This window comes from Ammospiza caudacuta, chromosome Z, assembly GCF_027887145.1.
Source record: "Ammospiza caudacuta isolate bAmmCau1 chromosome Z, bAmmCau1.pri, whole genome shotgun sequence".
Lineage (NCBI taxonomy): Eukaryota > Metazoa > Chordata > Aves > Passeriformes > Passerellidae > Ammospiza > Ammospiza caudacuta.
Genome location: NC_080632.1, coordinates 65629992 through 65639944, shown reverse-complemented (window position 1 = coordinate 65639944; position 9953 = coordinate 65629992).

The following is a 9953-nucleotide window of genomic DNA, read 5'->3' as shown; positions in this document are numbered from 1 at the left end:
TGACACACGTGCCATGGGAATATCCCTGCTGCTGGCGCCCAAAGAGGGATGCAGGCAGTTGTCCACTCGTCCAGATCTGTGAGAGCGGCTCTTCAGTGCAGCACCTCTGTGAGCTGTTGCTCCTCGAAATCACGCGCAGTTCAGACTCAGCTGCAGGGAGAATTGCGCCTCAATTGTATTAGGACTGCTTGCCTGGCCTGCCCACAGCCTTCTGCACTTCGCCTGTGAGGACCTGCATTCAGCTCCAGGGAGAGCCTTTGGGAAACGAGAAGGACTCCCAGGAGCCAACCAGCCTCACGAGTAATTTTCTTTTCGCCTGAGTCTTCGTAGTCGGTGAGTGACTTGGATGCTACCGAGGAGCACCCCAGTTGGGCTTCTTTATTTTAGTTCTCGTTTTACCTCATTGGGGAAAATCAGTTGCGGCAAGGGGAGGACCCTTTCCTTTTTCCAGAAGGAGTTTTACATCCAAGTTCAGTCAATCCTTGGGTTGGAGAACGTTTCTTTTTTAAAAAGGGAGGTTAAGGCTTTTGTTAAGTTTTTCTTGAAGCACTTCCCCGAAATTACTTGAGAAGATGCCTTTTCGGTTTCCTTTTGGGGGAAAAGGTGGGAAATGCATTTACTCAGAGCATGTTAAAGGGAATTCTAAAGTGGGGAAATTTAATTCTTTATTTGACCCTATTCTTAAGCTGGTGAAGGAAAGGGGAAAGTTGGGGCACCCAGTTCTCCTTCCTCATGTTCCTCCCCACCCAATCCTAGACCCCTTTCCCCGATGAGTGGGGCAAGACACAGATCCTGCTCAAGGGCACAGTGCTGCCACCTGCTCCCTGCTGCCTCCTGTCCCACTCGGTCTGCTTCCCAGCCTGGGGCTGGCCTCCCCAGTCCAGACCTTACCCACCCTCCTGATCCCAAGACCCCTGTCCCCAGTTCAAACCCTAGTTTGTGTAGTTACAAGACAGCCACCCAAGATGGCACCAACCACGTGGCTGACCACCCTAGTCTACAAAATGGTGCCCCAGTGCCTCTGGGCAGGACTTTTGGTTTCATCTCCCCTTGGGAACTGATTTAGTGCCAGCAGGGCGGTTGCTAGTATTCGCGCTTGATCTTTTGGTGGGATGGAATTGGTGAAACCTTCTGCTTTTGCTAGCACCTCCAGTTTACTTTTTAGGGTCTGATTGGCTCGTTTGACGATGGCCTGTCCGGTGCTGTTATATGGGATGCCATGGACTAAAGTTATCCCCCACCTTGATGCGAACGCCTTTACCGATTTCGAGATGGAACTTGGACCATTATCTGTTTTGATCTGCCTTGGGATGCCTAGCCATGCCATGGCTGTTAACCAGTGCTGGACAGTTGCTCTGTAATCAGCTCTTTGGTGTTGTGTGGTCACGATTATTCCGCTGTAAGTATCCAACGTTACTGCAAGCCACGCCCAGGGTTTCAGCAGTTGGCATAATGTAAAATCCGTCTGCCATATATCGGCGGCCTTGAGGCCCCTGGGGTTGACACCGCTGGACCACAATGGTGACTTTTGGCAGTAGGGGCATGAGGCGACAACGTGCCTTGCATCAGTGACGGAGATCCTGCATTTTCTTGCGAGCGCTTTGGCCCCGACATGCAGGGATTCATGCAGCTGGTGGACTTCTCTTAGGGTCCACAGCCCTTATGCAGCAGCGTCTGCTTTGTTGTTGCCAACCTGAAAGAATCCCTTGACCGGACTGTGGCTGTGTATATGGATGACTGACATGGTGCCCTTTTGCAGATAGAGCACTTCTTCCAGTATCACTGCCACTGTGGACACTGCCACGTCAGGTCTGGCATGCCATGCCTAGACAGAATCTGGCCACGAATATGGAGTCTGTCACCATGCTGAGGCGTTCCTCCGGGAACAGTCCACATGCCAGTGCCACAGCAGCTGCTTCAAGTTGCTGGACCGAAAGCGCCGGATCTGTTGTTTTAATACACCGCCACTGCTCTCCTGCCTGTCATACCACCACTGCAGTGGAGGTTAATGAAGACGCATTGGTAAAAACTGTGGGTCCTTCTCATGGCCAGTCAATTACTTTAGGTGGTAGGTTGATGTCGACAACTGCAAGCCACTGAGTTCATGGGGGTTTCGCCGCATACCGAATCTCTCCTCCGAACCCAGTGGGGGCCATGGCCAGGTATTCCGATATCACTGGATACTGTGCAGGAAGCTGTTTACAGAAGGGTAGGTATACTCTGGTGAGTTCAGTGGCCAAATGTCTTGAGCGAGCTTCCTGCCTTTCATGATGAGGCTACCAAGGCACTCAACTCCTGGGGAAAAAGCACGCAATGGTTTTCCCTGGACCACCCATTGTATTGGTTGGGCTTTATCAGGGGGTCCCTGGGCTAGCACTCCTCCTCCCCCTTTCTTCGTGAGGTGGACATATAGATCAACCAGTGCGTTTGAGTCCCATCTGGCAAGCGTGCTCATTACATCTGACGCTCGATAAAGTCAAGCAAGCTTACTGCCTCTGGCATCAGTACTTTTTTCTCCCATGGATTTTTCCCTTTTAGGAGATCATTTAGGGGGTCCATGACCTCAGGAGGGATCAGGTTGGTGTTGCGGAGCCATTGTAAAGATCCCACCAGCTGCTGCATGTCATGAAGCGTTCTGTTGAACGCTTCGGTGAATTTTTATTTGGGGAGGGGTTACATAGGAGTCCGAGATTCCCACCCCTAAAAAGGTCACGCATGGTCCTCTTTTTTACTCTGCACTGGCAATTTCAAACCCATTTGCTTTTAGGGTCTCTGAGACCGCAGACACTAGCTGGTCTACCTGGCTCGCTGATGCCACGGTGATCAGGATGTCATGTATTGGATAATGGTCGCGGTGGGATCGCTCTGCCGGACTGGCACCAGTGCTTGGTCTATGGTGATTTGGCAAATGGCAGGGGAGTTAAGCATCCCCTGCGGAAGCACAGGTTGGACCGCTGGCTGTTCGGGAAAGTGACTGAAAAGGCGAACCACTCTTTGTCCTCATCATGCAGGGCGATGGAGAAGAAGCAGTCCTTGATGTTGAGCTGGACTGCACAAGGTTGTCCTTTTGGCAACCTTGAATTGACAACGAAGAATTCATTGACAACGAAGTTTGCACAGGGCCCATCGGCTGGATTTTTTTGTTCACGTCTTGCAGGTCATGTAGGAGACGGAAGCCTTCGCCAGACCGCTTGGGTATGATGAAGATGGGGGTGTTCCACGGGCTTGTGGAGGGCCTGATGTAGTTTTGCTGTAGCTCCCGGGTAATTAATTTGAGAAGGGCAGTCATTCGAGGCTTAGACAGGGGCCACTGCTCGACCCACGCTGGGTCTAGTGATTTCCATACAAATTTGATGACGATTTGTGGGTATGAAGCAGTGGCCCTTAGAATAAATTTGTCATTCTGACATCTAATAGTGTCAGGGCATCCCTTCCTAGCAAGGGTGGACATTCAGACATCACATACGGCGATAGGGTGATGGTTCTCCCCAGTCCCTTCTCTGTGCAAAGTGTCAGGGCAACAACCTGGGTGCTTTTTTGGGCACAGGACAGTCCTCCAACCCTGCCTACCATGGGGGCCTCTTCCAACTTCCATTGTGAAGGCCAGTGTATGTCGGGGATCACGATGACATCTGATCCTGTATCGACCCAAAAAGGGATAGAGATAGCAGGGCCATCAGAGTTGTTATGGAGACAGCAGACAACCCACACTATTAGTGGGTGTCTGCCCACCTTCACAGCAAAAGCCTCCCATGGGTCTCGCTCCCACACTTTCATGGCCAGGGCCACCCAGGGGCCTTGTCCCCAGGGAGCCATTCTTGGCATTCCTGGGGTGTGGATGGGCTTGTCTGGGCCGCTGGCTGGCCTGTAAAGTTGACCGCGGGAGGGGGCAGTGGGTGCAGGAGTTCCGTGCCCCTTGACAATTGGCACAGCCAATTCATGTTCCGGGTGGGAGGGGTAGGTGTGCGGCCCAGGCGCCCCCTCCCCCTCCCGTTTCCCTGATCCTTGGGCCTGCACTCCCTAGTGAAATGCCCCCTCCTACCATATGTCCAGCATGGCCCTCTAGGTCCCGTCTGACATGGGGGAACAGCTGTCATTGGGTATCCTGACTGAGGGCAGTTTGCTGCGATATACCCTGCTTGGCCACACTTAAAGCATGCCATTACGCTAGTCATAGCAGTGTGGACAGCTGCCTAAATTGGGGCTAGGTATTCCTCTTTAACAACATGCCTAATCATGTCTGCTATGGTAGGCCCGGGTGGTAGCGACCGCAAGATGTCCTTTGTGGCAATATTACACTGCTGGTGCAGGCACTCCGCTAGCACAGGCCCTTTGCCTCTGACGGTAGAGCACAGAAATCAATTGCTGCCTGAAGGTGGTCCATAAACTGCATGAAACCCTTGCTTTTGTTCTGCTTTATAGTGGACCACGGCGATGGTCTGGCAATGACCTTAGATGTGGAGCAAATAGCCTCTCTGGCAGCTCAGGTTGTTGCCACTACCTTGGAGGCCCGAAGGCCCTCAGCCTGCATCTGGGGGGTGATCATAGTCAGGTCTGTGCCCATTAAGCACTGCAAGCTGGAGCCATGCAATGGATGGTCTGCCCCAGTCACCAAGGCCAGCTGCCTTGCACAGCTGTCCTCCCACTCTTGTTTGAAGACAATCATTCCTGCCCCATCAAAAATTAACCTGCATGTCTGTTTGATATCAAATGGGAGCATGTCATCCCCTCCAAAAACACTGTCGATGAGAGTAGAGACCATTGCCGAATTAATCCCCCTGTCTGCAATCGCTTTTACAATTGCCTGCCCATTCTTTGGGTTCCCAGGCGTATAAGTTCTTTGATTTCTGCCTGGCCTCCCCACACAGACGGGAAACGCTAGCTTGGCTGAAGGGGCCCACTCAGCACACACTATTTTAATTCTCCTCCAGTGCGTAAGAGGGGCTTGTCCCTTTCCTAGTTTTCCCCTGACCCAAGCGGGAGGATTGCGGTGGCTACCCTTATGTGCCCTCACTGCCTCTTCTTCTGAATCACAATAATCAGAATCAGAGTTGGGATCAGTGATGGACCACCTGTGAAACCACTCATCCCAGCTCAAGTCCGACTCGGTCCCGGAACTCAACTGGCTGGACACTTCCGGGCTCCAAGACCTTTTTGCCAGGCTCCGACCTTGCCCCTTTGCCTTAGCCCTGGGCTGCTCCCTCCCTCTAGGCTCCCCCCGACTCCTGCTGGGGGAGGCCAGTGCCCTGTAATAAGATCTCCAATGCGTATTCCAAGCGGTGTCAGCTCTGATTATTCTGTTACACCTGCGTGTGTCTGTGCTACCTTATAGCCCTTCTCCGTCTCTGCCAATCGTGCCCACATCCGCGTTCCCCCCCTTCGGGGTCCCACCACCCTGCGGCGCGTAAGGTAGAGGCAGGGCCCAGGCTCCGTCGGAGTCTGAATCAGTGGTGGCACCCCCCGCCTCCAAGCTAACAGCCCCGCTCTGTGCCCCTGACTTAACAGCGGGGCTCTGTGCCCCTGGGCTAATGGCCCCAGTCCGCGCCTCTGAACTAATGACCGCCTCTCTCGCTTCCTCCAGCAGCCCATCCCAAAATGATCACTTTCTCCCCGTAGCTGGGGTGCCTGGGCTCGGGAGTCGCAAAGAGCGTTTCCGCGGCTGCAAATCTTCACACTCAGTGGACCCACAATCGTCCGCACCTTGCCGGGACCTCTCCCGCAAGTAGCCCTGGGCGGCCTTCCACTTTCCCCGCTCGTGCTGAACTTGCTGAGCCTTTTGCAGAGCCTGCATGACCCTGCCCCATAATTTTAGATTCCACCCCAAGCCTGAGGACATAGCCTCCTCCACTAGGGCTCCGGTACAATCATCCCACACTTCTGGGTGGAGGACATCCCCTGGCTGCCCAAGTACCCCAATACACAGGAGCCTTGAACTATAAGAATAAAGTCTCTCAGCTCACAATCTATGCCCCATCGTCTATGAATTTTTACAATGACCTTTGAAAGGGATTGCATCCTCTTCTTCACTGGTATTTCGGCGCGAGACCTTCTCCTTCACCAGCCTGGTGCAAGCCCTCCTCCTTCGCGAATTGTGATGCAAGCCCTCCTCCTTCGCTGGCCGCGGCGTGAGCCTTCCTCCTTCACCAATTTTTGGTGCAAGACTTCCTCTTCCACTGCCCCAGTGCAAGACTTCCTCTTTTGTCAGTCCTAGGCATGAGCCTTCCTCCTTCGCCAGCCCTGGCACAAGCCTTCCTCTTTCACCGATTCTCAGCGCAGGATTTTTCCCTCTGTTGGTCCTCCGTGAGCGTCCTCCCCACTGGAAACTGTCCCGCTGCTCCAGCTGCCATTCCCTCACCCAGGTGATTCCCACTTCTGGGATCGTTTCCAGGTTCTCAGCACCACTTGTTGCTGCCGCTAGGGGCGTAGCGTCCCAGGTCGAGGATGGCTCGGTGGCAGCACCCCTGCCACACGGACCAAAGCACACGCAGACACCAATGTGGTGGACGGTGAAATGGCGTTTATTACTGGCTAGTGAGGGTAATTTATAACAGGGGGTAACAGTAGGGTAATGGTAAAAGGGGAGGGGTTTCACCTGGGCGTAACATTGCATTATCTTGAGCGTGACATCTCGCGATATCTTGAGCCCACAAATAAACAAGGGGGAGATGTGAGAGGGAGCCACAGGGAAGACAAGACAGAGATGCCCTGGGAATATACTGTTGTCTGATGCCCTGCTGTCAATGAACTGTGGTTCACTCCCCTGTTCTGGAAAGTTCTACACTTTCTGTTCCCCTGTTGGTTCCCCTCGAAAGACCACCCTCAATCCACTCCCTCATTGATGTATCCCATGTCACCCCACCTCAACTCCTCCCCTGACTCCCTTCCCCATTGGACAGCTTGTACCCTGACCCCTGCTACCTTCCCCTGGTTATAAACCCTGGTCACTCCCTTGTTCTAGGCTCTGCCAGTGATCCCCTCCAAGAGTGGTTGTGCTGCTGCCTGGTCCTGTCCCTCTTCTCACCCTCACCCAACCTGCACCCTCTGACCTGCCTTCAAGAAACCCTGTTGGATCAGACATGGTGTCAAGAGCCCTCCTTCTCCTGCTGCTCCAGCGCAAATTACAACCTCCAGGCCTGAGAGCAAGGTGGGCTGGGGGAGCTGGTCTCTCAGACCAAGAGGGAACTGCTCTCGACAGCACCATCCAAGGGAATATCCCTGCAAAGGCCTGCATAACTTTACTAGGCAGGGATCTTTTGTCTCAATGGAGAGCAAGACTAGAAATCCCTCGACCCACCTGGAAATTTTAGCTGGGGCCACTGTGGAGCACGCCATCCCACCACTCACCTGGAAAACAGACGACCAGTGGCCCCTTCCACAAGCCAATCTAAATGCAGTCCAGCCCTTGTTGCAATAGCAGTTATCTAAAGGTCATATAACATCATCTACCAGCTTTTGGAACACTGCTGTCTTTGTAATAAAAAAAACAGGAAACGACAGGTAGAGGCTTTTACAAGACCTTAGTAAAATTAATGACATTCTAGAAGATATGGGCCCCCTACAACCAGGTCTTCCCTCACCCTCAGTGTTCCCTAGGGATTGGCAGCTCGCAGTTCTGTTTTTTTAACATCCCACTCCATCCCAGAGACACACCCAGATTCACATTCTCCGTGCCATCAATGAATTGCCAAGCCCCTCTAAAAAGATATCAATGGTGTACCTTTCCACAGGGAATGAGAAACTCCCTGGTTTTGTGCCAGAAGTTTATCGCCAAGATCCTATCACCCATAAGGAAAATCTTTCCAGAGGTGACCATCTTTGATTTTATGGATGACACTCTGATTTGTACAGACAACAAGAGTTACTTAGACTTAGTACTAAAAAGAATTGTCTGTGCCATCAAGGAGGCAGGGTTTGAGATCACTTCAGACAAGATTCAATACACCTGTCCCTGGAAGTATCTTGGATTTTTGATCAGTGCATGAATCATCATGCCCCAACATCTTACTGTCAAAGACAACCCCCAGACACTATGGGATCTACAACAACTATGTGGCTCCAACAGCTAGGTACGTCCACTCTTGGGATTGACAACTGAAAAACTTGCCCCTCTCTTCAATCTTTTACAAGGCAATGATGGCTTGGACTCACTGGGGCCATGACCCCAGAGGCAAAAGAGGCACTGTAGGAAGTAGCTCCTGCTATTTCTTCTCACAAGCTCACCATACCGATCCAACCTCACCATTCAGATTTGCAGTTCTTGGTAAGTCACCTCACTTTCAGATTTGCAGTTCTTGGTAAGTCACCTCACTTTCATGGTCTTCTTTTTCAATGGGACACATCACACACAGACCAACTTTTAATAATTGAGTGTTTGTTCCTATAATACCAGCCACAAAAGACTATTACTACTCCACAAGAAATAATGGCTCAACTTATCACCAGGCCAGGGCTCACCTCCAAACCCTCTCGCTGGGTGCGACCTCTCATGCATATGCCTACCATTAAAACTTAACAAATTTGAAGCTTTACTCCAAATGAACAAAAACCGTCAGTTCTCTCTTAACAGTTATCCCGGCCAAATTTCAATACACTATCCAAGGCACAAGCTATTCAGAGAAACCTTTCATTTGGCCCCAAATTCTTTAAAAAGTAAAACCCCTCTCAATGCCCTCAATCTTTACTGATGGTTCAGGGAAATCACACAAGTCAGTGATAACCTGGAAGGACCCAAACACTCAGAAGTGGGCATCTGACATGCAAACTGTTGAAGGATCTCCACAGATCGCTGAATTAGCAGCCATCGTTAGGGCCTTTGAGGGATTCCAACAACCGTTCAATTTGGTCACTGATTCGGCATACATTGTAGTGATAGTTGAAAGAGCTGAACACGCTTTACTGAAGGAATTGTCTAATCAAATGTTATTCAGTTTGCTCTTGAAATTAATTTATCTCCCACCAAGAGCAACCTTGTCATACTATGCATGTGAGATCACACACAGACCTTTCTGGATCCATAGTAAAAGGAAATTGGAAAGCAGACCTTCTGGCCATGGCTGTAACTAATACTAATACCTTACCCAATATTTTTAACTAAGCAAAATTAAGTCATTGCTTTTATAATCAAAACATACCTGAGTTAGTACGAATGTTTAAAATTACCAGACACCAAGCTAGAACCACAGTAGCCTCATGCCCCAATTGCCAAACCTATGCCTAACCTTCTATGGGGACGGGAGTCAATCCTCAAAGCTTGGGAAGACTTGAACTATGGCAAACCGATGTTACACATTACATGCCATTCAGAAACATCAAATATCTACACATATCTATTGATACCTTTTCTGGTGTAATTTTGCCTCTGCTCATGCAGGCATAAAATTAAGGAAGTAATCAAACACTTCTATCTAGCATTTGCTACATTAGGGTACAAGTCAAAAAAACAGACAATGCGCCAGCATGTATTTCTAAAAGGTTTAAAGACTTCCCAGAACAATGGTGCAGCAAACATCATACAGACATTCCTCACAACCCCACTGGACAATCAATAGTAGAAAGAGCACATCGTATCATGTAGCAGGTGCTTGACCAGCAGCGAGGAGGCGTAAACACTATCACCTATTGAGAGGCTTTGCAAAGCCTTGTATGTTATCAACTTTCTCAATAACTCCTTCCAAGATCCAAACCCACCCACCATAAGACATTTCACAAATTGTTGTGTTGTACTTGTTTTGCTCTCCCTTTGTTTAAGTTGGATTGTTCTGTCGCCCCTATGTTAGAAGGGTTCTGCCCAGGTTCTCCCTCCCCTCTCCATTATGTGTCAATCTCCCTGGTCCCCATGGTTGCAAATGTATCCTTCCCTCGACTCCACCCCAGGGTCCTGCCAGTCACTCCCTGCTCACACCTTTTTATCCAGAAACTTCTCTCCAGGGCTTGGAGTGATTGGCTTAGGGACT